Source organism: Schistocerca americana, chromosome X (assembly GCF_021461395.2).
Source record: "Schistocerca americana isolate TAMUIC-IGC-003095 chromosome X, iqSchAmer2.1, whole genome shotgun sequence".
NCBI lineage: Eukaryota > Metazoa > Arthropoda > Insecta > Orthoptera > Acrididae > Schistocerca > Schistocerca americana.
In genome coordinates this window covers 616585258-616613174 of record NC_060130.1, presented here as the reverse complement: position 1 = coordinate 616613174, position 27917 = coordinate 616585258, and positions in this window count along the sequence as shown.

Here is a 27917-nt window from a genome sequence, read left to right as displayed (position 1 = left end):
AAACAGTTGTACAAATCTTCAATAAAAGTTATCTTATGTAAAAGTGCTGCTTCATTCTACCTCATACCCGAGCCAAGGAAGAACCCACCCTGCCCACATGTTGTTAAGAGAGAAAAGTAATTTTAGGATTTTCACCCTGACATAATGCTTTAGAATTAAATGCCCATTGCAGTAATGCTCATCCTGACAACTGACTAGCATCCAAAGATAAAACTCAGTTACATTTAGTAGCAGAAGTGTTACATTTAGCGACAGAACTGTTACAGTATGAACAGTTCGACGACGTTTGCAGCAGCATCGACTATCAGCTCGCAGACCATGGCTGCGGTTACCCTTGACGCTGCATCACAGACAGGAGCGCCTGCGATGGTGCACTCAACGACGAACCTGGGTGCACGAATGGCAAACGTCATTTTTTCGGATTAATCCAGGTTCTGTTTACAGCATCATGATGGTCGCATCCGTGCTTGGTGACATCGCGGTAAACGCATATTGGAAGCGCGTATTCGTCATCGCCACACTGGCGTATCACCTGGCGTGACGGTATCGGGTGCCATTGGTTACACGTCTCGGTCACCTCTTGTTCGCATTGACGGCACTTTGAACAGTAGACGTTACATTTAACATGTGTTACGACCCGTGGCTCTACCCTTCATTCGATCCCTGTGAAACCCTACATTTCAGCAGGATAATGCACGACCGCATATTGCAGGTCCTGTACGGGCCTTTCTGGATACAGAAAATGTTCGACTGCTGCCCTGGCCAGCACATTCTCCAGATCTCTCACCAACTGAAAACGTCTGGTCAACGGTGGCCGAGCAACTGGCTCGTCACAATACGCCAGTCGCTACTCTTGATGAACTGTGGTATCGTGTTGAAGCTGCATGGGCAACTGTACCTGTACACACCATTCAAGCTCTGTTTGACTCAATGCCCAAGTTTATCAAGGCCGTTATTATGGCCAGAGGTGGTTGTTCTGGGTAGTGATTTCTCAGGATCTATGCACCCAAATTGCGTGAAAATGTATCACATGTGAGTTCTAATATAATGTATTTGTCCAATGAATACCCGTTTATCATCTGCATTTCTTCTTGGTGCAGAAATTTTAATGGCCAGTAGTTTATGAGGGCCTGCCAGTGTGAATGCGCTTACGACCCGACTGGTAACATACTAGCCATGAAAAAACACTCATTCACAGGCTGACCGTACCTACTGTCAACAACAAACCCGACACCACCCGTAAGTCAAGAGGTAGAAACGGCAAACCGCAGAAATTTGAGGCGGATTAGTGTCGAGGTCCGGTGTGCCGGCCAGTTTGTGAATGGTTTTTAAGGCGGTTTTCCATCTGCCTTGGCGAATGCGGGCTGGTTCCCCTTATTCCGCCTCAGTTACAATATGTCGGCGATTGCTGCGCAAACACTTTCTCCACGTACGCGTACTCAATAATTACTACACCGCACAAACATAGGGGTTACAATCGTCTGGTGTGAGGCGTTCCCAGGTGTGGTCCCCTGGCGGCCGAACCGCACAATAACCCTGAGTTCGGTGTGGGGCGGCGGTGGGGCGAGTGGATTGCTGTAGCCTGTTGTGGTGTTGTGAACCACTGCGGGCTGCGGCGGGAACGAAGCCTCTCCGTCGTTTCTAGATCCCCAGTTTACAATACAATACAAACATATATGATAAGAAACAGCAGTTAAAACTGAAGCTGAACAATTAATTGATACGCATGACGGTAAACCTGAACTATAGGATGTTACGTGCAAAAGCTATGAAGTCGAAGTGGAAAAACTTATTGCCTTATAGGAAATGGCGGAAGAATCTAGTACGAACGTAGAAGAGATTCGAGAAAAAATTCATAACTTAAGAAATAAATTTAGCAGTGAATTTTACAAAAAAATACAAAGTGGAAATCCTGACAGGACACAGAAGAACTGGATGTACCAAATTGACCGTACTATGATTTGCTGTTAGTTCTGCATGGAGTCTCACCATGCAAACCGGCGATAGGAAATACACCGAGAGTGATCCAAAAAATGTAAAATATTTTATTTATTTATTCCAGTTATGATCGTGGGAATTAAACAACTTGGAAAAATACAAGGCAAATGTCATTGCAAAGTGGCAGCAATCCGAGATAGAAGACTTCATCATGAAGTTAGGAAGAGTGAAGATACTCAAACGCTCTACAAGAGCAACGAGCTAAGTTAAGCCTCGACTTCGCCAGTTACACTTGCTGTCCACAACAAATTATATCTGCTGTCAATATATGGTCTCCAGTAAACAACCGCATCTGCTGGATGATTTTAAGCGCTCAACCATGTAAGATCTGCTTAGTCAACTGTTATGCTGCATAGGAGCATGCTGACGAAGAAACGACGAACGATTTCTACCTGGGGCTACAGGTCGTAGTAGAAGGCCTACCAAGACATGAAATGAGAAGACAGTTGTAACAGGAGACTTCAATGGCCAAGTGAGAAGAGAAGATCGTAAGAAATGCTGTTCAGAGATGTAAAAGTGGGTATCAATCTTGAAAGTCAATGAAGCCACTTATATAAGTGACGCTTCATTGTCTTCTCTCCGAAGACTGGTTCGATGCACATCTCCACGTTAGTCGGTATCGTGCTAGCCTCCTCATTTCTGTGTAACTGCTGCAATTTACATCCATTTGAACCTGATTCTAGTGAGGCCCTCGTCTCCCTCTACCATTTTTAAATCTTCCTCTCGCACTCCCGTTATTACCTTGATGCCACAGGATGCAACCTATGCCTTATCAACCGAAACCATCGATCCCATCCCATAGAAAAGTTGTGCCCGAAACTCCTCTTCTCCCCAGTTCGGTTCAGCACCCCTCATTAGTTACCAGATATAGCCACCTCATTTTCGACATTCTTCTGTATCAGTATATTCATAAGCTTCTATTCTTTTCTTGTCTGAACTGCTCGTTTCACTTCCGTGTAAGGTTCCCATTCAGTGAAATACCTATCTAAAAGACTTCCTAACACTTCAGTTTATGAGGGAGAGCTGAAAAGTAATTCCTCTGAATTTTTTGCAAAAGCTCTTAAATCTTTTTAAGTAAAACAAACATTATTAACAGTCTACATCTATATTATTCATGCCTACGCATTTGCAGCCGTCTGCCGCTAGAGGGCTCCGAATTGTAGCGTGTAATGTGGTGGTGTGCAACGTAACAAAGTCGGTTCGTGAGAAACAGTGTGCTGTAATCGAGTTTCTAATTCGAAGAGTTCTTCCACACACCGAACACCCTCTCCTTCAGTACGACAATGGGAGACCACACACGAGCGTCGTGAAATCTGCAACAATCCGACGTCTTGGGTTCACTGTCATCGATCATCTTCCATACAGTCCCGACTTGGCCCTATCCGATTTTCATTTTCTGAAACTTAAAGAACACCTTCGAGGACTTCACTTTGATGGTGATGAAGTGGTGCACGCAGAGGTGACGTAGTGGCTCTGTCCACAAAGTCAAACATTTTACAGCGACGTTATCAACAAACTGGTATCTCGTTGGGAGAAATGTGTTAGTCACCAAAGAGAAAGAAACACGTAGATATGAAGAATAAAGATGCAGAATATTGATAAAGTTTGTTTTATTTAAAAAGCTTCAAGAGCCTTCAGATAAAATATTCGGAGACATTACTTTTTAGCATGCCTTCGTATATTCAATGTTAATAAATTTCTCTTTTTCTGAATCCCTTTTCTTCCTATTGCAAAACTGAATTCATACCCACTCTTCTTCTGCCATATTCGCCTAGATTTTGTTTCATTTTGTGAAATTTCTGCATGCAAGTTTTGAAAAGTTTGTATCAACTACTAGATGTCCGTCATAGACGTTGAGATTAAGTGTAAAACACCTTTTCTCTTTGCTAGAAAAGCTTTTATTTTTACGACCAGTCGGCGTTTTACATCCACTCTACTTCGGTCATCGAAAGATTATTTTTTTTCTGCCCAAACATTACAATTCATATACCACTTTTAGTGTCTCACTTGTTAATCGTTCTATGAAGGCTTTAAGCAAGCCTTCCTCGATACATTAGGCAACGCATTCACTGTCGATTCCCTAATCGTTCTACGAAGGCATTAAGCAAGCCTTCTTTGGCAACGCATTCAAATGGTTCAAATGGCTCTGAACACTATGGGACTTAACATCTGAGGTCATCAGTCCCCTAGAACTCAGAACTACTTAAACCTAACTAAACTAAGGACATCACACACATCCTTGCCCGAGGCAGGATTCGAACCTGCAACCGTAGCGGTCGCGCGGTTCCAGACTGAAGCGCCTAGAACCGCTCGGCCACAGCGGCCGGCGGCAACACATTCACTTCGATACAGATGACGTCGGACTTGTCGACGTTGTGCAGAATTACAACACATTTGGTGAAGTGTGATAGCAGACACTTTACTGCATGATCAGTTGTCTACACCTCCACTCATCCAACTGCTTATAAACTGACGTAGTAGCCGGTCTCTCATATAACAATGGAGAATGCAGGATGGAATAAGGACAATATTATGGAAAGCATAGATTGCTGCTCACTATATAGAGGGGACGTCGAGTCGCAGACAGGCACAACAAGAAAACTGCTTGAGCTTTCCCCTCACACACACATTCTCACACACAACACACACACACACACACACACACACACACACACACACACACACGCAATAGCACTACTCATACACACATGAGCACACGGCCTCAGCAGCCAGAGACGCTGGTCATATGGGTGTGCGTTGCGGTTTTGTGTGTGTGTGTGTGAGAGAGAGAGAGAGAGAGAGAGAGACAGAGAGAGAGAGAGAGAGAGAGAGATAGAGAGAGAGAGAGAGTGAATGTGTGTGTATGTGTGTGTGTGTGTGTGTGTGTGTGTGTGTGTCCGTGTGCGCGTGTTTTCTGTTTTAGAAGAAGGCCTTTTGCTCAAAAGCTCAAATGTATATCAGTCTTTTTGTTGTGACTGTCTGCGACTCAATGTCTCCTCCATACGGTGAATAGCAATCTGTCCTTTTCATAATTTTACCGATCTCTAATCATCTGTATGGTTACGGGACATACCCTCTTTAATTTCACCTATTCTAAACAACTAATCAGTGGTAACTATTCATTCATTTTATTTGCAGCAATTCAATCCCTATGGTCGACAAAATAAATGGAACTGAAAACGCTCGCAGAAATTTCCAAGACAAGTAGGGGTCGTGACAGGTGTAGCCTTGGAGCAGAGGAGATACCGGTTCTGCGTCCTCTTGGCCTCTGCTGCCTAACCAGGAGCCCCACCCGCCTCGTCAGAAGCGCGCTTGTATGATTTCTGGACGCGAACAGCGAAGCTGCACTGAAATAACCACACCACGCAACGAATTACTCACCCCAGGAGACATCCGTGTAACACCGGCTCTAGCCTTGATAATGGCTTCATTTCGGTGAGGAAGGGAGTTTTTGAGTTTCGTCAAGTATGCCATATCCAGATGAAGTCACTCATTGATGATGGGATCACACAGATTGCTGGTACGCTGACTGCTACATTTCACTCGCTCTTACAAGTACTCCCAGAAATTTTCTGTCGTGTTAATAACTGATGATTTAGTGGACTAGTCGTGTCGACGTGGGGTACCTGAGTGCTTGCCAAACCAGCAACGCATGCAAAAGCCCTGCAAACACCAACGTTATCATCTAGGAAGATGGGAGTATTCACAGCATACCGTATTTACCGGAGTATAAGACTATCCTGAATATAAGAAGACCACCCCTCCCCCTTTTTTTAAGAGTGTCCCTGAGAAAAATTTATTTCTTGACATATTGCGACTAATTAGAATTACAAACTTTAACTGATTTAAGGAATCTGTCCAGAAAGTTAACATTACACCTATTCTAAATTTATGCCATTTATTAATTGTCTTCGATTTGATAATACAAGGAGAAATAAACAAAAATAAATTGTTTACGTTAATTTGTATCTTCACCACCTTTTTGTTTACTTAGCCTGTCATCCGTAGTATCACTATTTTTAATCATCATCATCGTCATCCTTACAGGACAGCTGTGAAAGTTATATCTCCGTTGTCACAAATATTTGGCTGTTTCTTCGATTACGTTGTGATTTCTGAGGTTGTGGTTACTGCGGAACTCGAGGACATAGTTTTTTTTTTTTTTTTTTCACTGAACACATGGTGGACTTCGCCTCTATACTGACGTGAGAATGTTACAATCTCTTGCTTCCAAACATATCGCCTGCCCTCCTTTTTCTCACTCACTGTGTAGAAGCAGCGGCTGACACACTTCCAATAGTTCCTGTCATACCTCGTGGTCAGGGTCGACAACGCTGTTTTTTTTCTTCATTATATTTCGATTCCCTCCCAGAAGGGGGGAGGGGGGATGGCAGCAGCGTAATACGCCGCTCTTAGCCTACAGATAAAGTTAAAAAACATAATGAGGAGATATAACAATAAAAAGAGGTGATAAAACGGTGACTTTTTAAAACTAGTACATGGCGAAAAAGTATGTAAGAAAACATAAAAAACAAAGAGGTCAGTGATCCTGATTAAAAACACATAGGAAATAGACAGGCACAATTCAAAAAACACGGCTACACTCTGGTTTCTATTCGCAGCACTTTAAAAAGGGGAAGCACAACACTGAACACTCACCGAAAACACTGCACTATAGAGTATGAAGGCATTTGGGAGGGAGAGGGGGGAGGACCCGGACAGATGAGGGGGGGAGGGGGAAAGGGGGGAGCCGATGGAGGGAGAGGGCACAGCAAAAGAGGGTGAGCAGGGTGGACGCGAGAAAGGAGTGAGGAAAACATTGGAGGGGAAAGAAAAAGGAATCGGGGGAGGGAGCGAATGGAGGCAAGAAGTGGGTAGGTGGAGAAAAAAACAGGATGGAAGGGGCGGAGAGGGAGCCTGGGTAAAGGACAGAAAGAGGGAGGGGGAGGTGAGGGAGGGGGAGTTGATGGAAGCCACCTCGGGAAAGGAGATGAAGGGTGTAGAGGTAGAGAGTAGGGAGGACACAACGGTGAAGGCGCGGCAGTGGGCGGGGTATGGAGAGGAGCAACCAGGGGATAAGGCGTATCAAGTCGGTGGGAGGTGTAGAGGATGCGAACATGTTCGAGGAAAAGGAGCAGATGGGGGAAGGAAGCAGGTCATAGAGGATCCGCATGGGGGACAGGAGATGTATACGGAAAGCGAGACGGAGTGCATGGCACTCAAGGATCTGGAGGGACTTAGGGAATTTGGGGGGGGGGGGGGGCATATATACAAGCAGGACTGGAATAACAGAGGATGGGATGAATTAAGCATTTGTAGGTGTGGAGGATGGTAGAGCAATTCAATCCCCATGTCCAGCCAGAGAAGAGTTTAAAGAAATGGAGGCGGTTGTGAGCTTTGGAATGGATAGAGATGGGGGATCCAGGCGAGGTGACGGTCAATGGTGATTCCAAGGTAGGTTTGGGTGGAGAAGAGGTGGACAAATGGTTCAAATGGCTCTGAGCACTATGGGACTTAACATCTGTGATCATCAGTTCCCTAGAACTTAGAACTACTTAAACCTAACTAACCTAAGGACATCACACACATCCATGCCTGAGGCAGGATTCGAACCTGCGACCGTAGCAGTCGCGCGGTTCCGGACTGAGCGCCTAGAACCGCTAGACAGAGGTGGACAGGACGAGCGCAGATGGTAAGGGAAAAGACAACACTTTAATACAAAACACGTAAGTATGCCACTGACCCCGACCTAGACTTCAGCGTCTCCTACAGACTTGTATGCTGTTGTTGAGTATTTGTTCAATTTTGAAGTTATTCGATTCCGAGCGTAAATAGATTCAGGAAAATTGCAATTTAAACATGGTAAATGTTAAAAGCGAAAGTAAGCAGTATTCATTCCCGTGGTTGGCTGCACGACGAAATTTCTGCCTGCTCAACACTTCCCTCCCTGCACTCATCCTAGTTCTCAGCCAAGGTGGATCACTGATCACCTCCAACATTCTGTAGTTCTGTGCTTGAGCAACAGTGAAACATGGACGACAATAACTTCTATGGTCGTATGTGCAAACAGCAACTAATTCATAAATAAAAGCTCGCAGTCACTACTAAGCTCAAGTATCAATCTTTCGCTCGTCCCGCGATGTAGTGACGTCTGCTCGTACTATCTCCACAACGGGTCTTCCCGCTATAAAGTTTTCTCGCGAAAACAATTACAGTCAGTTTAATGCGATTTATTTTGTTTGTTAGACATTTCATCCTGGATTAATTTTCCTTCTCATTTCATCTGAATGTTACCATCTTGTTCTAAGCTGGTTAAAACCTGGGAACGATTTTTTTCTGGTGTTCTAATGTGTACGCCGCCCGAATTTATCATTTGCAACCCATTTGGTAAATCCTTAATTTCTCATAACCAAATAAACAGACTACCACTTATAGCCCCTTGCCTTACGTCCACAGCAGAAGTGCTCCAAATCCTCCGGAAGAAACGAGCTAATTCGGCCCCTGGCCTGGATAGGATCGTCAACGAACATCTCTGTCGGCTACCGCGAAAGCCCCTAGTCCTTTTCACCAATATCTTGAACTATTGTCTTCAGAGTGGCCTTTTCCCACCACAGCAGAAACAGGCAAAGCTTATTGCGATCCCAAAGTCTTCTCAATACCCTACGGTACCTACCAAGAACAGGCCCATCAGCCTTTTGAACACCATGGCGAAGGTCCTGGAGTCTCTCATACTCCACCGCATTTCCCAGCCTCTGGCGGCAGCTGGGACGATCGGTTCCGAACATTTTGGGTTTACCTCACACCTTTCCGCTTAACTGCAAGTTCTCCAGATCACGGAGCACATCAGCAAGGGTTTTAATTCCAGCATGTCGACGGCAGCGGTCTTCTTGGAAGTACAGAATGCTTATGATAAGATTTGGCAGGACAACCTGGTGTATAAGATGCTGACGCAAGCACCCATCCCTGACATCTACGTTAAGATCGTGGATGATTTCCTTCACCAGAGGACCTTCCTCGTTGCTCAGCAGGGAAAGCGCTCCAGTGTACGCCACATGTCAATGGCTACCTCTCAGGGCTCTGTGCTGTTCCCTCTTCTTTTTAATATCTATGTCAACGACATGCCCATCCTCGGTCACTGCCATTTGGCGCAATACGCCGATGACACGACGCTTTCTACGACTGGCCAGAATCCTTTATCAACTCACTGCTCGCCTCCAAAGGCAAATGGACGCAAGAGCCACCTGGTGTCGCTCCAATAAAATGGCCCTCAATGCCGCCAAAACCATGGCTGTGAATTTCTCTGAACGGCGCCCTATACTCCTAAACAACATCTCAATCGGAGGCGTCCGGGTCCCATGGGCCCAAGCTACCAAGTATCTCGGGGTCTTGTTGGATAAGAAACTTTTCTTCCACCGTCACGCAGAATACGTCACCCATAAAGGGTTAAAGTTGACAAAGGCCTTGTACCCGCTCTTCTCCAGGCCTAGAGCTGAATTTAGATACCAAACTCCGGCTGTATCCCTCCATTGTCCTACCCTCACTAACGTATGGTTCCTCTGCGTGAGTCACGATTATTAAGCCCCGGATGCTGACGCTCCAGCTCCTACAGAATAAAGTTCTCAAGTGGAGTCTTCACGCCCCTCCGCTCACCAGGATTGTCACTCTGCATGAGGAGACAAATACAGCCCTTCTCAAGACGATCATTCGCCGTAAGGCTCGCCAACTATACAGTAAAGTGGACGCCCTTCGTGAGACGGTCACAGGACTCCAAACGATCGGCACCACAGTTCCACGCCGCTGGCATCGACACCCCATTCCTCTATCCATCCTGGAGGACTCGGATTCGGGATATGAGTGACGATAGGCCCAACATGACCACGTTTTTCTGTCCGTTTTCGTACAGTCATTGGCAGTGGCCTGTTCTAGTCCACCCACACTTTTTTTTTTTTTTTTTTTTTTTTTTTTTTTTTTTTTTTTTTTTTTTTTTTTTTTTTTTTTTTTTACCGTAGAGTTGGCGCATTACTGCACCCCTCCTCTGTACTTCCACCGTCGGAGAGGTGGCACGGAACTTAAAAGTTCCACCGCCACACCATCAACGTGCTATGCTCGGCTGTTATTCAGCTGTTGCTTTGAGTCCCCTCTCACTTGTCCACCGGGACAGTTGGAACAGTTCTGAACCGGTGACGCTGTGAATTAGTAAACTGCCACAAGCAAAAAAAAAAAGGAAATAAAATAATGACTTGAGTGCAGAAGCAAGTAATGGTTTTTGAAGGACGAAATTTTCGTCTTCGACTGTTACTTTTTTTCTTTATTGTGATTTCATTCCCCTATCCAATATGGGCAGGGGAGGGCTGCCAGCGGCACAACCCCGCCGCTCTTCAGCCGAGTGATACATTTAATAAAGAAATTAAAACGATACATATAAAAGGCGATAAGGTGGGAATTAAAATTGTTACATTTACTTAACAACATAAATGTATCAATGCGGTATCCATACATGCATTACATTACATTACTTTACTGCAATCCTGTTCAAATACAACGAAAGTTAGTAAGGTGATAGAATTTTATGTTATTTCCTCCTGTGTTTCACAAAATTGTCAATTTTTAAGCAGACCATTATATTGTTGTAGTTTGTAGTTCGTAGTTTCTCGCGCATTCCTTGCACTAACACCGCTAGTCAAATGTCACGTGATTATTCCAGCAAGGTCGATACTGTATCGAGCGCGCCGGCATATCGGGGAGTCTCAACCCGACGCGAATGCAACTATTGTCCCCTCGTCTTATAATCTGGTAAATACGGTACTCAACACAAACGTTTCGTAGGAAGGGCAATATCTGGTCACCAAGGATGTTGAAATAAACATTCTGATTCATGTTCACGGTAACTTGAATGAATGGTCCCAATTCACGGTACTGAAAATATGGTAGAACTTCCTCTGGCTTGATATTCACAATCCACACACTGCTGATTACATACGTGAGTAGGTCATCGCTGCACTCGACACTTGCATCGTTTGAAAAGTGGCAAAATCGTCGGCACACACTACACTTTTTAAGTCAGCTGCTGTCCAATTTCTCTATTGTGTAGACTGTCGAAGACGTGTCCATCTAAGTGTCGCTTTGAAAAATGTCCTTTGCATCGTTCCCGACTGCAAATGACCACTGCATGCAGTACCCCTCGCAAAGTTCGTTCAGTAAGTAGTTGACATTAACCTACACTCGCTGACAGCAGCAAATCCCGTCCGATATGAAGCCGTCATTTACAAGACGTGACACTCGTTTCTGGATTTTGCCGGTCAGTAACCCTTTACGAACACTGTTTTTTTTTTTTTTTTTTTTTTTTTTTTTTTTTTTTTTTTTTTTTTTTTTTTGCATCTACTAGTCATTTTCCTTGCTGGTCTACTCGCAAATAGAGTGAGTAAGAGCCCTAATTTCTGGTATCTTCGTCGTCCTTACGCGGAATGTACGTTCGCGGGAGTAGGATCATACAGCAGTCAGCTTCCAATGCCGTTTATCTAAATTTTTCATTAGCGTTCCTCGAGAAGAAGCGCTGCTCACCTCCAGGGATTCCCATTTGGGTTCCCAAAGCATCTCCGTAATACTTGCATGTTAAACGAACCTACCGGTAACAATTCTGAAAGGACCGCCTCTGAATTCCTTCGACGTCTTCTTGTAATCCGAACTGGTGGGGATTCGAAATACTCGAGAAGTAATCAAAAATGGGTCCCACTACCCACCACAGTCTTTACATTCTCGTTCCATTTCATATTGCTTTGCAGCTTTACGCCTAGATACACCATGTGATCAAAAGTATCCGGACACCTGGCTGAAAATTACTCACAAGTTCCTAGCGCCATCCATCGGTTGGGCCTTGATGACAGCTTCCACTGTCGCAGGCATACGTTCAATCAGGTGCTGGAAGGTTTCTTGGGGAATGGCAGCTCATACCTCACAGAGTGCTGCACTGAGGAGAGGTATCGATGTCGGTCGGTGAGGCCTGGCACGAGGTCGGCGTTCCAACACATCCCAAAGGTATTCTATAGGATTCAGGTCAAGACTCTGTGCAAATCAGTCCATTACAGTGATGTTACTCTCATGTAACCACTCCGCCATAGCCCGTGCACTATAAACAGGTGCAATCGCCATCCCCGAATTGCTCTTCAAAAGTGGGAAGCAAGAAGGTGCTTCAAACATCAATATAGGCCTGTGCTGTGATAGTGCCACGCAAAACAACAAGGGCTGCACGCCACCTTCATGAAAAACACGACCACATCGTAACACCAACGCCTCCGAATTTTACTGTTGGCACTACAGACGCTGTCAGATGACGTTCACCGGGCATTCGCCATACCCACATCCTGCCATCGTATCGCCACATTCTATACCGTCATTCGTTACTCCACACAACGTTTTTCCATTCTTCAATCGTCCAATGTTTACGCTCCTTGCACCAAGCGAGGCGTCGTTTGACATTTGCCGGCGTGATGTGTGGCTTATGAGCAGCCACTCGACCATGAAATCCAAGTTTTCTCACCTCCCGATTAACTGTCATACTTCTTGCTATGGATTCTGATGCAGTTTGGAATCCCTGTGTAATGGTCTGGATAGATGTCTGCCTCTCGGAGGTCTGTATCAGTCAACAGAAGATGTGTGCTGTACGTGTCCCATCACGTTTCCACTTCACTGTCACATCGGAAACAGTGGATCTAGGGATTTTTAAGAGTGTGGAAATCTCCGCACGGACATATGACACAAGTGACACCCAATCACCTGACCACGTTCGAAGTCCGTGATTCGGCGGAACGCCCCATTCTTCTCTCTCACGATATCTAATGACTACGGAGGTCGCTTGTATGGAGTACCTGGCAGTAGGTGGTAGCACAATGCACCCAATATGAGAAAGTATGTATTTGGTGTCCGGATACTTTTGATCTCATAGTGTTTTTAATCGACCTCACTGTCTAAGGTAGCACACTGCTAATGCTGTATTCGAACATTACGGGATTTTTTCGCTACTCATCTGAATTAACTTACATTTTTTTACAATTGGAGCTAGCTGCTACTTATCATACCAACTATAAATTTTAACTAACTCGTCTTGTATCCTCCTACAGCCACTCAACAGCAACACCTTCCCATACACCACAGCATCATCAGCAAACAGCCCTAAATTGCTGCTCAGACTGTCCGTCGGATCATTTATGTATATAGAGAATCACAGCGGACCTATCACACTTCCCTCGAGTACTTCTGACGGTATCCCTGTCTCTGATGAACAATCGCCGTCGAGGACAACGTAGTGAGTCCTGTTGCTTATGAAGTCTTCGAGCCACCACATATCTGGGAACTTATCCAGTATGCTCGTACCTTCGTTAACAGTCTGCTATGGGACACCGTGTTAAACGCTTTTCGGAAATCTATAAATATGGAATCTACCTGTTGCCCTTCATCCACAGTTTGACGGTTATCGTGTGAAAAAAATAGCAAGTTGTGTTTAAACGAGCCATCGTTTCTAGAGCCATGTGGAAAAAAGCTTTCTCCTCTCAATGAAATTTACATGACTGCATGTGGAACATTATTTCTTGTAGACAAGTTGGACAACCCGCAATGAGACACCAACAAATAGGGAAATTCCATTCACGGTGTGGTCACGTCCAAACACTCACATCCAAACTCTATCCAGCCATTCTGCTACGTCTCCACGTCTACAAATCTTACTTCACTTATTCCATACCAGCATATACACACCACTTTACTGCCATGACCTACGCCGGAAATGGAAGGCTACATGACCACGTAATACCAGTTCTACACCTCTATAACTCTTCAAAGGGACCCATGTGTTCTTTTAAGGGTCAGACTAATGTTCTGTCTGGTGAAAATTAATACTGGGAAATTGAACTTACTTAGTCTCGTGAGCAAAAAAGTTCATCGTCGTCTTTCGACGTTGAGTCGCAAGAACACGTTGGGGAGTCCCTAATTACTTTCACATGGAGGTGTCTGGGAAAGTTTTCACTGTGTTAACTCTATTGAACACAAAACATATTACGATAATTAAATAAATTAAACATTGTTAATTTGGTATCAGAGAATCGAACCAGACGTTGGAGTTCGCGTATTAGTTGTATGTTCCTAATCAGAGTCATTAACTCTAATTACAGCCTTCTGACTGAAAATTGGATTCCGCGCATAAATAGTTAACAGCAGTGCCTAAGAATGTTGTAACTATAACAGCACCGTATCATTACGTGATCAACTATATGTTACATACGTGTTTATCACACAGACTGTTGAACTGTGGACAGAAAAGGACCTTCAGTTCTTGCGGATTGTTACAATAAAGGGGATGTGTTTTGACGCTTCTCTAATTGATTTCATGATAATTGCGCTGTAGTATAATTCCAGCAGGCAATCGCCGGCGGCGGTGGTCTAGCGGTTCTAGGCGCTCATTCCGGAACCGCGCGGCTGCTGCAGTCGCAGGTTCGAATCCTGCCTCAGGCATGGATGTGTGTGATGTCCTTAGGTTAGTTAGGTTTACGTAGTTCTAAGTTCTAGGGGACTGATGACCACAGATGTTAAGTCTCATAGTGCTCAGAGCCATTTGAACCATTTTATGAACCAGCAGGCAATCTACTATTAACACGCTTACACAAAAATCTCTCGTAAATGTATTATTAACGCATATAACTGCTGCTCTATTTGCAGTGACGTGACATTTACTTCGAGAAAGCGTTCAATTGCGCTTTCTGTTCAAAAGGCATATTTCTTGTTACGATTTTAATTAGTGAATAAATTGAAAAGGTCGTCGAATGCAGTTTCAACTGCTGATAAATGGGAGGGCTCAGACCAACTGCACTAATAATTGTAATTGCTGCTTGATTCCCCACAGAAGTAAAAGAGCTTCGACGCAGAAAAAATCGGGAACGGTATACTTAATGTATGCTCTCTACTACATGGGAAAGAGTGTCAGGTTTCTGAACCTCAAGAAAAGATTTCTTTGAGCTCTATTGAAGTCTCAAATCAAGATACAAAACCTTCCATCTCTAGGACGGCCCCTCAGTCCCTTACTTACGTCAAAAATTCCTTTGGCTAAATTTCGAAATAGAGAAGCAGATGTATTGATTGGTCCACTATCCAGATGACTTTTTAATCGCACTCAGTTTGAATTAGTGCTAAACCACACGAACAAAACGGAATACTAATCTTTTGGGAACGTTTCGAGTGGTTTCCTGTGAAACTTCGAGGCAGAAAATTCAAACAACCGAGGAAAAATAAGTCAGCATATTGCTTCGAAAAATGTTAAGTGTGTTGCGTGGCAGTTCAATGCTAGAAGTAAAGTGACAATACCGGGCAGGTCTGTGTTGGACTTGCGCACTCCGGGTTCCGTAGAAAGCTAATTATGTGACCTCACTGGACAAAAAGTTAGTACCACAGGAGAAATCTTTACAAGCATCACTTAACACCGTGTAATTCCACCCCGACACTTGATGACCGACTGGATTCGATTAGGAAGTGAGTCCACAAGGTTGTGCAAGTACATCGCATCCAGGTTAAGCCACTCGCTGTTGATTTGATCGCGCATTTCCAAGAAATTTTACGAATGCTGATGTCGGCGTTTTACCCGGCGTTACAACATTCCCCACAGATTTCCTATGTGGTTAAGTCAGGTGATATTGCAGACCAATCGAGATGTATACGGTGAGGGAGTTCTCAAATAACCAGTCGCCGAGCGATCTAAGGCGCTGCAGTCATGGACTGTGCCGCTGGTCCCGGCGGAGGTTCGAGTCCTCCCTCGGGAATGGGTGTGTGTGTGTTTGTCCTTAGGATAATTTAGGTTAAGTAATGTGTAAACTTAGGGACTGATGACCTTAGCAGTTAGGTCCCATAAGATTTCACACACGTTACATTACATTACCAGTCACATGTTCTTTCAACCCGATGGACTTGGTTGTTGTCTTTACGTGAAATGTCAGTAAGAGGAACAACAGAGAAACATATTTACATTAAAATGTGCGCTATAACGGAAGGAGGGGGAGAGGAGAAACAATTGGGGTTATACATGAGCCCATCAACAGAGCAGATGGGCCAGAAGGGCAAGGATCGTAATTGAGGTCTGATCACAGTGCTCCCGGACCTCTCCACATTCGGATGCATAGGAGTGGAGTGCATGTGGTAGTTAGGGTGGAATGGGGGAGACTTCCTTTCATTTTATCCCGATTCAGGTGACGTGGGGGGAGAGGGTAAAGAGTCTTGGTGCTACCTAATGTGGGCTGCCTTGTTCGGTGGGTAAGATGCACTTGCCTTTGTGACGTCCCCAGGAGGCGGGGACGAGATATGCAGATGCAACGAGACGAATGGGAGCGGTGAGTCACAGGGAGGAGGGGCGGGACATGAATACTTCAAAATGGATCTGAGCACTATGGGACTTAACAGCAGAGGTCATCAGTCCCCTAGAACTTAGAACTACTTAAACCTAACTAACCTAAGGACATCACACACATCCATGCCCGAGACAGTATTCGAACCTGCGACCGTAGCGGTCGCGCGGTTCCAGACTAAAGCGCCTAGGACCGCTCAGCCACTCCGGCCGGCCATGAATACTTCACGCAAGTAGTTCGCAAACAGGGTCGTGCAGTTGGGTCGTCGCTCCAAGCGGCGTGGTCATTCTGTAACCTGCGCCAGAAGTCGAGGCCCCATTTGTCGCCGTCGCCGTAGAAGTAGCGGAGAGTTCAATCTTTTGAGAGCTTGGCGTTGATTTTGGCAGCCGAAAAGTATATGTTCTCGGAAAAGATATATGCCTCAGATTCAACCGAGGTCGGAGAAATGCACACAAAGCAGGTGAAACATCTTGCGACTGGAGTTCCAGACGTCAAGGGTTGATGGGCGTATGAGGTGGTGGGTGTCCTCTAAGTGTTGGAAGGCAGCACACAGCAGGGTGTCAGTTAATCCAGTTGCATGTAACTTCAGTTGTGTCGGAATTTTACCATTGCTAGCCATTGTTAACAAATATGACTAGATAAACTTGTTGTCTATGGGGCCGTACATGCGACCAGTGGATCCTAGGGTACTTCTGTTCGACGATGATAACTGAGACTCGACGTAGTAGGGTGATATAAATGTCTGTGAGCGTGTTCAGGAGTGCGGGATGCACATAACTGCACTCATGCTCATAAATTAAGGGTAATTGCAGGATGTGGCCCCATACAATGTGGCACTATACAAAACTGGCACTGATAGCGTAGGCATATAGGAAACACACACGACACAGATCTGTAAGTCCATGGTATTGGTGATAAGTTTAGATAACCGTCCCAAACACATCTGCTACAAAACCCCACTGTTTCCTGCGCATGTACCCTGACATCAATATGGGATATGATCATCATGCACACGTACACAGGCCGCACAACGGGTTGGCATAGTCTGGATCAGGTGGTCGAGCAGCTGCTGGGGTGTAGCCTCCCATTCTTGCACCAGTGCCTGTCGGAGCTCCTGAAGTGTTCTACAGATTTGAAGAAGCACAGCGATACATCGACTGAGAGCATCCTAGACGTGCTTGATGGGGTTTAGGTCTGTAGAACAGGCAGGCCACTCCATTCGCCTGATATTTTCTGTTTCAAGGTACTCCTCCACGATGGCAGCTCAGTGGGGCCATGCGTTATCATCCATCAGGAGGCAGGTGGGATCCACTGCACCCCTGAAAAGGCGGACATGCTGGTGCAAAATGACGTACCGATGTAAAGTTATTGCTTTAATTTGTGCTGTAAGCGGTGCTGATGTTCAAGACCATAACAGTGGATTAAAAGCTGTGAGCTGTCTGGGGAAGTTAACCTTGCATTACTGAGCAACTGTTTCACCAGGTATCCAGTCTAGCTTACCAAATTCCCAACCAGACTAACATTAATCATAATCTTTTAATAGTCATATGACAACCGGTGGTATATATATATAAAAAAGAGAATTTAAATAAAAAGAAGTAAATCTGTTTATATTTGGAAATTTATTTTAACATTGATCATTGAAATTTCAGCATATTAAACTTGATTCATAACTAAACTGGTGCGTTATTTAGGATTGTGAAAGTGTGAGTTTGTAATCTTACAGAACACATCAAATATGGAGCCAAGATTGGGAGACTGCATACAACACTGCATTCATAAAATAACACTCAAAGAACTCTGCAAGAGGAAATTAACCACAACCAACCGATTCAATTTTCACCCAAAGAAGTTACGTTCGTAGCGCAATCCTGTCTGTCATGAAATTACCACACACTGGTATACTAAATTCATACTAACTCTCTGTGAAATCTCCCCGAAAAGAATAGCTGAGGGCTACTTTGATGCTTACACCACATGCTTCACGTGGTCAACTTGGTTTACACAAAGAGTGTAACTCCACAATAATTTTGATAATTAAAATAAATTAGATCGAAAAGCAATTTACAAAAGAAAAACCTCGAACTGGTTACTAACGTCTTACTATTAACCTGATGGGTCAACCAATTATATAAGCACGTGGTAGTGGCCTCACAAAGGACACCCCACGTGGGTTGAACATAAAGAAAAGTTACTATATTGAAAAATATTGTCAAGACGAGACGTTATAATCTCACGCACATTCGCACTTAAGATTGATGATCTTAGTTAGAGTTACTGATCAACACGTGGTTCCACTTTACTCACAAAGTAGTGACAAAGCACCTACCGGAATATATTCTGAACTTCACACTCGAATTACACTGCGCTGCAATTTAAGATAACATTAGATATTTTAGAGCTAAATATGAAATAAAGGTGATTAAATTTTCAGTTAGGCTGAACTTAAGAAATCCATTGTCCTACCGACTTAGCAGACACGCACTTAGCCGGAGATCGTACCACTTCAGACGCTCGCCGCGGACCGACTGCCGTGGTCCCTTCCTGAAGGTGGCTCACAAATACAAACGGAAGTGGCCAGAGGGGCAGCTTCCTATACCAACATGACAAGGGACGGACAGGACCATACTAAGACTAGAAACCTCTCTGCTTTTAGAAAGCGTAGCTACCTGTTCCGACGTTGGTCCTACTGTTCTCTAGCAGACAGGCTTGTCTGCTACCCTCAAGCATGCAACTAGAAATATATTTGCTCATTCATCCTCTCACAAAGAAGGGAAGGGGGTGACAGTATCTTATCATATACAGTATATAAAAGAAAGCGGATGTAGGTTCCGTATGAGACTGTGTGACATGAATTATATATAAACTGTGTTTTAAAGTGTAGTAGTGTGACAGATCGTTCTTGTTTATGTGTAAAAGTAACACGTTCCACTACTCAGTCTCCTCCCAGATAGTCAGAAAAGCCACAGTAAATCTAGAAGAGGAATTTATGCCGTAAATGACAACAGATTTAAGAAATTATCATGAAAGGAATCCAGCAGAGACCTTTCATAACCCCAATGCTCCGGGAAAAGACTGTGCAGGGAATTTTCTGGCCATGCTAGGACATTCCCAAGCAGGCTTCTCACACCCAACTTAAATCAAAATTGTAAAGAAAAGGCAAAAGGTCACCAGCTACTTGCTAAAGCACAATAATTTCAACACATCTTTAGAATCTACCAATTTCAAAGAGAAAAAAAAAAACAATCTGTGACACCTATTTAAAAGATAGTGTAGACCTAATTCGGTCAGCAAGTAAAAACAATGGTTCCTGTGTCATTAATATGAAAACAATTTCTGGTTGTTACCCTTATGGAGTTCACCAGTATTTGCTCATTGCAAGAGCCAACTGATCACAGGAAAATTTATGACTGTTTATTAACAAGTAAAATTTATGAAAATAGCAAGGTGCCACAGCAATTAAAAACAAACATGAAAATAACATCAGTATTATAAAGCAGAACATTACAATGCACAATCCGCAAAAGCAAAAAAAAAGATAAGAGAAAGAAACATGTTTTACAAAGTGGTTATCGCAAAAAAATTCTAAATCTTATAAAACTAATAATTTGTAGAATTAAAATAACTTTGTGGCACTAATTTAATCACTCTACTATATTTCAGTTAGTTAGCAAACAATGATCACTGTGTCATTATACTGAAACTACAATGAATTATGTGATTGTTACCCTTAAGGGGTTCCTCACTATAAATATGCCCCATGCAAAGGCTAATCGATCACGGTCCAATGAGAATGAATAGCTATCTGACTGATAAACGAAGCAATGCCACAGGAATGAATTTACAAAACAAAATATCACAAATCTAATATATCACACAAGAACAAACATTGATCAATAAAACAGCTCTGAAAGTACAATAGTCAACGTCTAAAAAAAACAACCCAATAAATAAAACACCTGCAAAATACAAGAGTCAAAGTCTAAAAAAAAACAATAAATAGAACACTTGCAAAATACAAGAGTCAGTCTAATAAACACCAATAAATCGAACCCCTGCAAAACACATGAGTCAAAGTTTCTCTGACAGAAACACACATATATGCATTGAACTAAGAACCGTATAATCACTGTTCACTGACACACTCTGTAGTTCCACTGTTCCAAGGCACAATATAAGGATAGGGGGGGGGGGGGGGGGGGCTTGGTCGCCGCAGCTGTCAGTAGGGTTTTTTGTCCATCTGTTGTGTGCAATCCCGCCGTCTCTGCCCTCTCATGAAGTTTCTCTTGTTGGCCCGTGTCACGTACATCTCGATTTGGTTCCATGTTTGTGTTGTCAAATTCGTGCGGTATCCTCATTTGACACGCCAGGTTGATATTCATGGGCAAGGATAACACTTAATGGCTCTTCTTTGTGCCACCCTTAGCTACCAGAGAACATCCAACTATGATTTACTGTCGCTTGACAGTGGGCATCCGTCACGAAATGTTGATAGGCGTCGTTGAAGTCTGCCAGTTTCTCTGGACAGTATGTGTTAAAAGGCTCCACACCCCTTGTGTTGTTACATTCTTGAGCTATCCTCAATTGGCTCGCCGGTTTGATATTCCTGGGCAAGGATGACACTTAATGGCTCTTCTTTGTGCCACCCTTAGCAACCAGACAACATCGAACCATGATTTACTGTCGCTTGACAATGGGCTTCCGCCAAGAAATGTTGATAGTCGTCGTTGACGTCTGCAAGTTTCTCTGGACAGTACCTGTCAAAAGGCTCCACGCCCCTTGTGTTGTTAAATTCTTGAGTTATCCTCAGTTGGCTCGCCAGTTTGATATTCCTGGGCAAGGATGACACTTAGTGGCTCTTCTTTGTGCCACCCTTAGCAACCAGAGAACATCGAATCATGATTTACTGTCGCTTGACAGTGGGCATCCACCAGGAAATGTTGATAGTCGTCGTTGACGCCTGCAAGGTTCTCTGGACAGTACCTGTCCAAAGGCTCCACGCCTCTTTATCCTCTGTCTTCTGTCGTCTCACCGCGGCCGTCTCATCACGGTCGCGTGCGTGTGGTGCGTTGCCAGCAGATGGATTTCCGCGCGGTGGACCGCTAGCCCATCTCAGGTCATCACCTCCACGAAGGGTCGCACTAGGGCGGCCGCCCATTAGCTCCAGGTGCAAGGGAAAGTGTTTGTCGCGTGCCCTTCTTTTGTTGTCGACCGCGCTCCCGAAGTGGCCCGGTTGACAGCGTGTCTTGCTGGGAAACCCGCCTGTTCACGACTAAAGTGCGCGTCATTTATGTTGGCGGCCGAGTTTAGGTTCGTTCTGCGCATCTGACGTCACAATACACAGTCAGCCAATGAACAGAGAACGACGTTGCCACATCTCGACTGAAGTGTAGAGCATGGACCAGTGTCTTCAGTTTTAGAAACGTTCAGTCATAAATAAAGTAATAGAACAAAAGCAATGTCTTGATAGCAGACATTCTTTTATAGAAAGTTTGGAAAAAACGTTCTTTATACCAATTGCTTCATATTCTATTAATTAATTAAACCAAACAAGCAATAAGACTCCTAATTCAGGCAATAGCAAGGAAAGATGTTTGTATCACTCTCACGAACCGCTTTTTCGCAGTAAAGAACAGCGGTAATTGTTTATTTCCTATTGTACTTCGACAAAGCGTGAGTGATTCATAGTCATACCAACAGTGTTTGTCAGTATTTTGCGTGACGTGTATAGCCCTAATGGCATTACATTGTCAGACGAGGTACATTAGCGTAACGGTTAAGATGTTGGGCTGCTACACGGAAGGTTATGAGTTCAAAACAGTCCGCCTTTCGCCGCGGAGCAGCTCGGACTTGTTTACGTCTTGGCTGCGAACGGTCGCGGAAGAAGCGGTGTTTACACCGTAGTCACTCGCGTGTGTTACTGTTTGAATCGAACGCAATGGCACACAATTTCTGAAAAACCACGATACAGTTCACGTTCTGTAACGAGTATGCACGACCGAAGGCTTTCAAAATCGAACGTTTCTTGAGGGATGAAGTGCATCTTAATTACACGGAGATTATTGGAATTCATTTATCAATCGTAAGCAGCACTCTTTACGTAAAGATGATTGACGACGCAGCATGCGATAGGATCATTGAAGCCGCCAAACGAGGATTCCAGTTCCGACACTCCGATGGTCATATTGGCGAAGTTTTAGTCGCTCATTCGGGCCTGGGCATGCGTACGATTCGAATCTTCGAGCTGCCTTTCGAGGTACCCGAATCATTGGTCACTGAATCACTCCAGCCATGTGGCAGAGTTATTAGTCATACGGCCGAACGCTGGGCAAGTTTTAGCACGTATCCAGTGCTCAATGGTGTCCGACAGGTGCGAATTGCCCTTACGAAACATGTGCCATCGTACATAAACATCGGCGGCTGTAGAGCTATTGTCATCTATGATGGACAGCCCCGGACATGCTCCGGGTGTGGTGGTGAAGGACATCTTCGATCAGCGTGTATGCAGAGGAGACTCGTGCAACTCCCCAGCGGAGACTTCCAGAATCCGACTACACCAACGTCACTGCCGATGACTTATGTGACGGCACTTCGCGGGGAGGTGACGCCGAGGTCGGAGCGCACCATCGAACCGACGCCGCAGTTGATTGAGGCGCCTTCGGACACCACTGAAGAAGGAATGGCTCCGACCAACCTCCAATCTCAGACACTACAGGTGGCGCAGAAAGAGGATGACAGCATCCCAGTAGGCATGGAAGCTGAAGTGGAACGGCCCCAGGGCATTGTGGCGGCGGCGGGAACGCAGGAGATGCAAGATGCGCCAACACCAGAGGCCGAGGTTAGGGCCCGCAAACAACGCTCGCCAAAGCGGCGCAATAAGCGCCGACTAAACTCTGCGGAGACGCCCCCTTCTCTTCTAGGGAGCCCAGACGAGTCTAACACAATGGACCTGTCTGACATGGAACCACAAGCTTCGGATGTCGCAGATCATATGAATTCGAACAGTGAAATGATGTCATATCGTTCAGACGACGCATCCGCTCAGGGGCCTGCTACCCCTTCGGCGGTGGAGTCTACAGCTGCGAAAGAACAACAGATGTCACACATCACTGCCGCACAGGAAAATTTGGAGCCCACCAATAGTATCAGCTGGTATGAGCAGGAAGACGACATCACCGATGCGGACCATTCTATTGGTGGGGCCTTGCATCCATCCGCATTTCAAGAAACCTAATGCCACAGGGACACGTACCTCGGGCGACCCTCGGCGGATGTGCAAAGGGACTATCGACACAGTGAAACTTTGTCAATTTAACATCATGTGGAGATGACAGCTACTCGACCCCAGGCATACAGAATAGGGACAGTGAATGTAAATACCATTAGATCGCCCGTGAAACAGCAGTTGTTTAGGGACATGATATACGCGTCGGATGTGGATATACTGATGGTGCAGGAAATTTACATTCCTGAGTTCCAGGAAGTACATGGATACATCTCCTACACCTCGCCGCACTCGAACAACGACAGTGGAACGGCGATATTGGTCCGCGACGGGATTCCGGTCCGAGACCTGGCTTATCTACCTTCGGCACGAGGACTGGCGATAACTGTTAATGGAATTCGCATTCTCAATGTTTATGCCCCTTCCGGCACAGACAACAGACGGGCGCGTGCGAGATTTTATTCGGAAGCGATTGTGCCCTTATTTACCGGCAGATTCGATCATTTCATTATAGGTGGTGACTTCAATTGTGTTTTAGCCCAAAAAGACCAGACACCACATAACAATACCTGTCATGAATTGCATGTGCTATGCCGGGATCTGGAGTTAAGCGACACCTGGGACATTATTCATAGGAACCGTGAGGGATATACTTTTTTTACCAGTCACTCGGCGAGCAGACTCGATCGAATATATGTTTCGGTTGGCCTACAGGATAAGGTGGTCGACGCGGAACGATGGCCTGCGGCATTTACTGATCATCTGGCTTACATTTGTACCATGTCACTCCCTAGGCAAAGTGTGTGGAGAAGCCGCGGGACATGGAAGCTCAATTCGTCCCTTTTGGCGGACCCCGAATGTCGTCAGAGAGTCGAGGAGGTATGGGCCACATGTCAACGCCGTCTACCTACATATACCTCCGTGCTTCAATGGTGGCTCGAATGTACTAAGCCGGCAATAAGAAGAACTCTCATACAGTATGGTCGGGATAAGACGAGATGGCAAAGAGACACTCTTGATTATTATTACACCATGCTTCGTGAGCTGTCCTTCCAGGTGCCGTCTGCAGAACATCATGCGGAAGTTCATCGTGTCAAGGCACAAATCCTATCGATCACGCGACGACGACTAGGTGGCATCCCAATACGGGCGAGATGTCTTGACACCATCACTGGGGAACGTACCTCGATGCACCATGTGTCGCGGGAACATAAGCGTTACCGCCGGGCATTGGTAACAGTGCTCCACGGTTTAGATAGCCGTCAACTGACAACACAACAGGACATTGCAAATGAATTTTTAGAGCATTTCCGCCATCTCTATGCCGGTACACCGACGGACCGTCTGGTGGGGGAAGAGATACTGCAACATCTGCAAACGACACTGACAGAGACGGATAAGGCAGCGCTTATGGAGCCACTCACAGAAGACGATATAAAGGTGGCACTCACAAAAGGAGCGGCCCATAAATCACCGGGGCCAGATGGGATTACGCTAGAGTTTTATCGAGAATTCGTGGACATGATGATGCCACAGTTGGTGTCGATGTACAATGAGGCGATGAGTCCGAACATGCGCCTACCGTCAGATTTTGTGACGGGCTTTCTTCTTCCCATCCCGAAGATGGCGGGGAGTCGCAGTGTTAATCAATATCGGCCTCTCACTATGCTAAACACCGATTATAAAATTTTTGCACGGCTACTAGCGTCTCGTCTCAAGCTGGCGATATGCAGGACAATATCCCCTGATCAGGCTTGCCTAGGGCTGCGAAGCAACATCTCCTCGGCGTTAAGTGAATACCGTGCCGTTATCGCCCTTGCGGAAACTTGTAAAATGCGAGCGGCGATGATATCTGTGGACTTCGATCGTGCGTTCGACAGGATAAACCATGACTTCTTGGCGTCAGTCATGAGCCGAATGGAGATTCCACCTGTTTTCATCTCCATCATTATGAGGCTAGTACGAGGGGCTACATCGAAGGTGGTTGTAAACGGTCGGGAAGCGGGCTCGGTTCATATTAATAGCTCCGTCCGACAAGAGTGCCCACTCTCCATGATGCTGTTTGCGATAGCGCTTGAGCCGCTAATGTGTGTTATGAGGCGCTCACTTACTGGGATACCGCTTAATGAGAACTCTTTCGTTTGTTGCGCATATGCGGACGACCTGGTCCTTCTTGTCAGATCAGGTCATGAAGTGCATCAGGCTGTTGAATATCTAGACTCTTACGGGACGGCAGCAGGCAGTGTCATTAACATGACGAAATCCAAAATTATGCACATTGGACGGGGTCTGGAAGACATACCGGGACCGTTTCAGACGGTGGAATCGCTGAGATGTCTGGGGACCACATTTACCCGTTCACTACGGCGGTCAGCGGCGGCGAGTTCTCGGCGGCTTCTGCAAAATGTTCGTCTGGCGATACGGAACAACTCACTGAGAGCCTTTGACATGATCCAGCGTGTGGCATACACTAACGTTCACATAGCGTCACGACTGCCCCATTTAGCGCAGATCCTACCAATACCGAAGGGTATTGCAGACCGCCTCATGGCTGCCTTTGGTTACTATGTTAGTACTGGGATGTTGTTTAAGATCACATATGACACGTTAACGCTACAATTCCGGAACGGTGGCCTCAACCTCACAAACGTGCGAAACAAAGCTCTGGCGCTTTACATGCGAGCGATGATACGAAATTGGCAACAACGAAAGCACACCATAACGTCAGCTCTGATAGAAGTACTTGTTCCGCCTTCGTACGAACCCCCTATTGCGGTGGGCAATATTTCGCCTTCTCTTGCACACATTGCCTCATTTCTTGTTGATTACAGTTATGTTCGTCTGAAAGTACCTTCGACGAGAATACCCACGACTCGGGAGATCTATAGGTGCTTGATGGATCACCATGGCCGCAACATAATGGAATTCAAATACCCGTCGAGAACGTGGAACCACATTTGGTGTGCAGTGCATACTCCATTACTGTCAACAGCAGCGAGATCGATGTGGTACATTCTTATAAACCGTAAACTTGTGACCAGGAGTCGATTACATACAATTCATATGGTCGATTCTCCTCTTTGCACAAACTGTGGCCTGTTAGCAACGGAAGAACATGGTTTAGTGTGTGGCGCAGCGAGGGACGTCTGGATGCTGACGCGTCGAATATTGGCCTTCCTTCGGCGCACTAACTACACAGAAATCACATCGGATGTACTTTTTCTACCGGACAAGACCTTTTTTCCCAAACAAAAGACGTATGCGGTCAATTGGATCGCTGGACATGCGACGAAATATTTGTATTCGTACGATATTAAGTCCGTGATGGATTATTGGATGTATTTACAAGAACAACACGAGCTCATACGGAGTCATACGAAATACAGGACTTACTTTTCCAATTTTTTAGGAAGTGTTTTTCACAATCCGCCCGACAGCTGGGGTGTCCCAGAACTGAGAAGACTCCTGCAGCAGAACGACTAGAGACAATACTGCGCGGTTCAGTTATATTGGCATACAGCACACTGAGAAGAAAACTGGCCCCTACATGGTCGACGCAGGAGAAATACATAAATATATGCCGCCCACAAAGGCAGAAATGGTCAAGATTATATGGCTGTCTGCCAGATTTATGATGCGACACCGCGTGCTGCAGGGATTGTGATGCAGATGATAACTTCATTTTCACTCCCGCCCGTGACTAGAATTGTCATTTACTTTATTCATGTTCCACACAAAAAAAGGGCGGCCTTTACGTTGATTTTCTGGTTTACAAATTGTTTGTGCTTTGTTTTTGCTGTCTCGATCCTTTTCTTATCCCTAAGATAGTACAATTGTACGAATAAAGATTGTTTGTTTACCCTGCCTTCCTGCTCCCAAAAAAAAGATAAAAAAATCCGCTTGGAATACGAATTTTTCTTTTTTTCTTTTCACTTTCATTTAACTTGTATGTAAATCTTATTTATGTATTTGTATTAAAAAAAAAGCGGTTCAGGTTAAAAAAAGCGTAATGAATAGCGTCACTGTCCTGTAGAAAGTTTATTTGTTGAGGCGGTGGTTCGCGTCCTAAAAAAAAAAAAGGTTTCACATTGTCACCTTAAATTTGTTTCGGAAATAAAAAAAAAAAAATATGGAAAAAAAAGTTGGTAGAGCACTTGCCCGCGAAAGGCAAAGGTCCCGAGTTCGAGTCTTGGTCCGGTAAAAAAAAAAAAACACTTGTGTGGTGCTTAATTATTTTCATTATTTAAAAACAATATCGAAGTGCCTTACTTCACGAATTAAATTCGTTTGAATGCAATTTTTTGATATTTCTG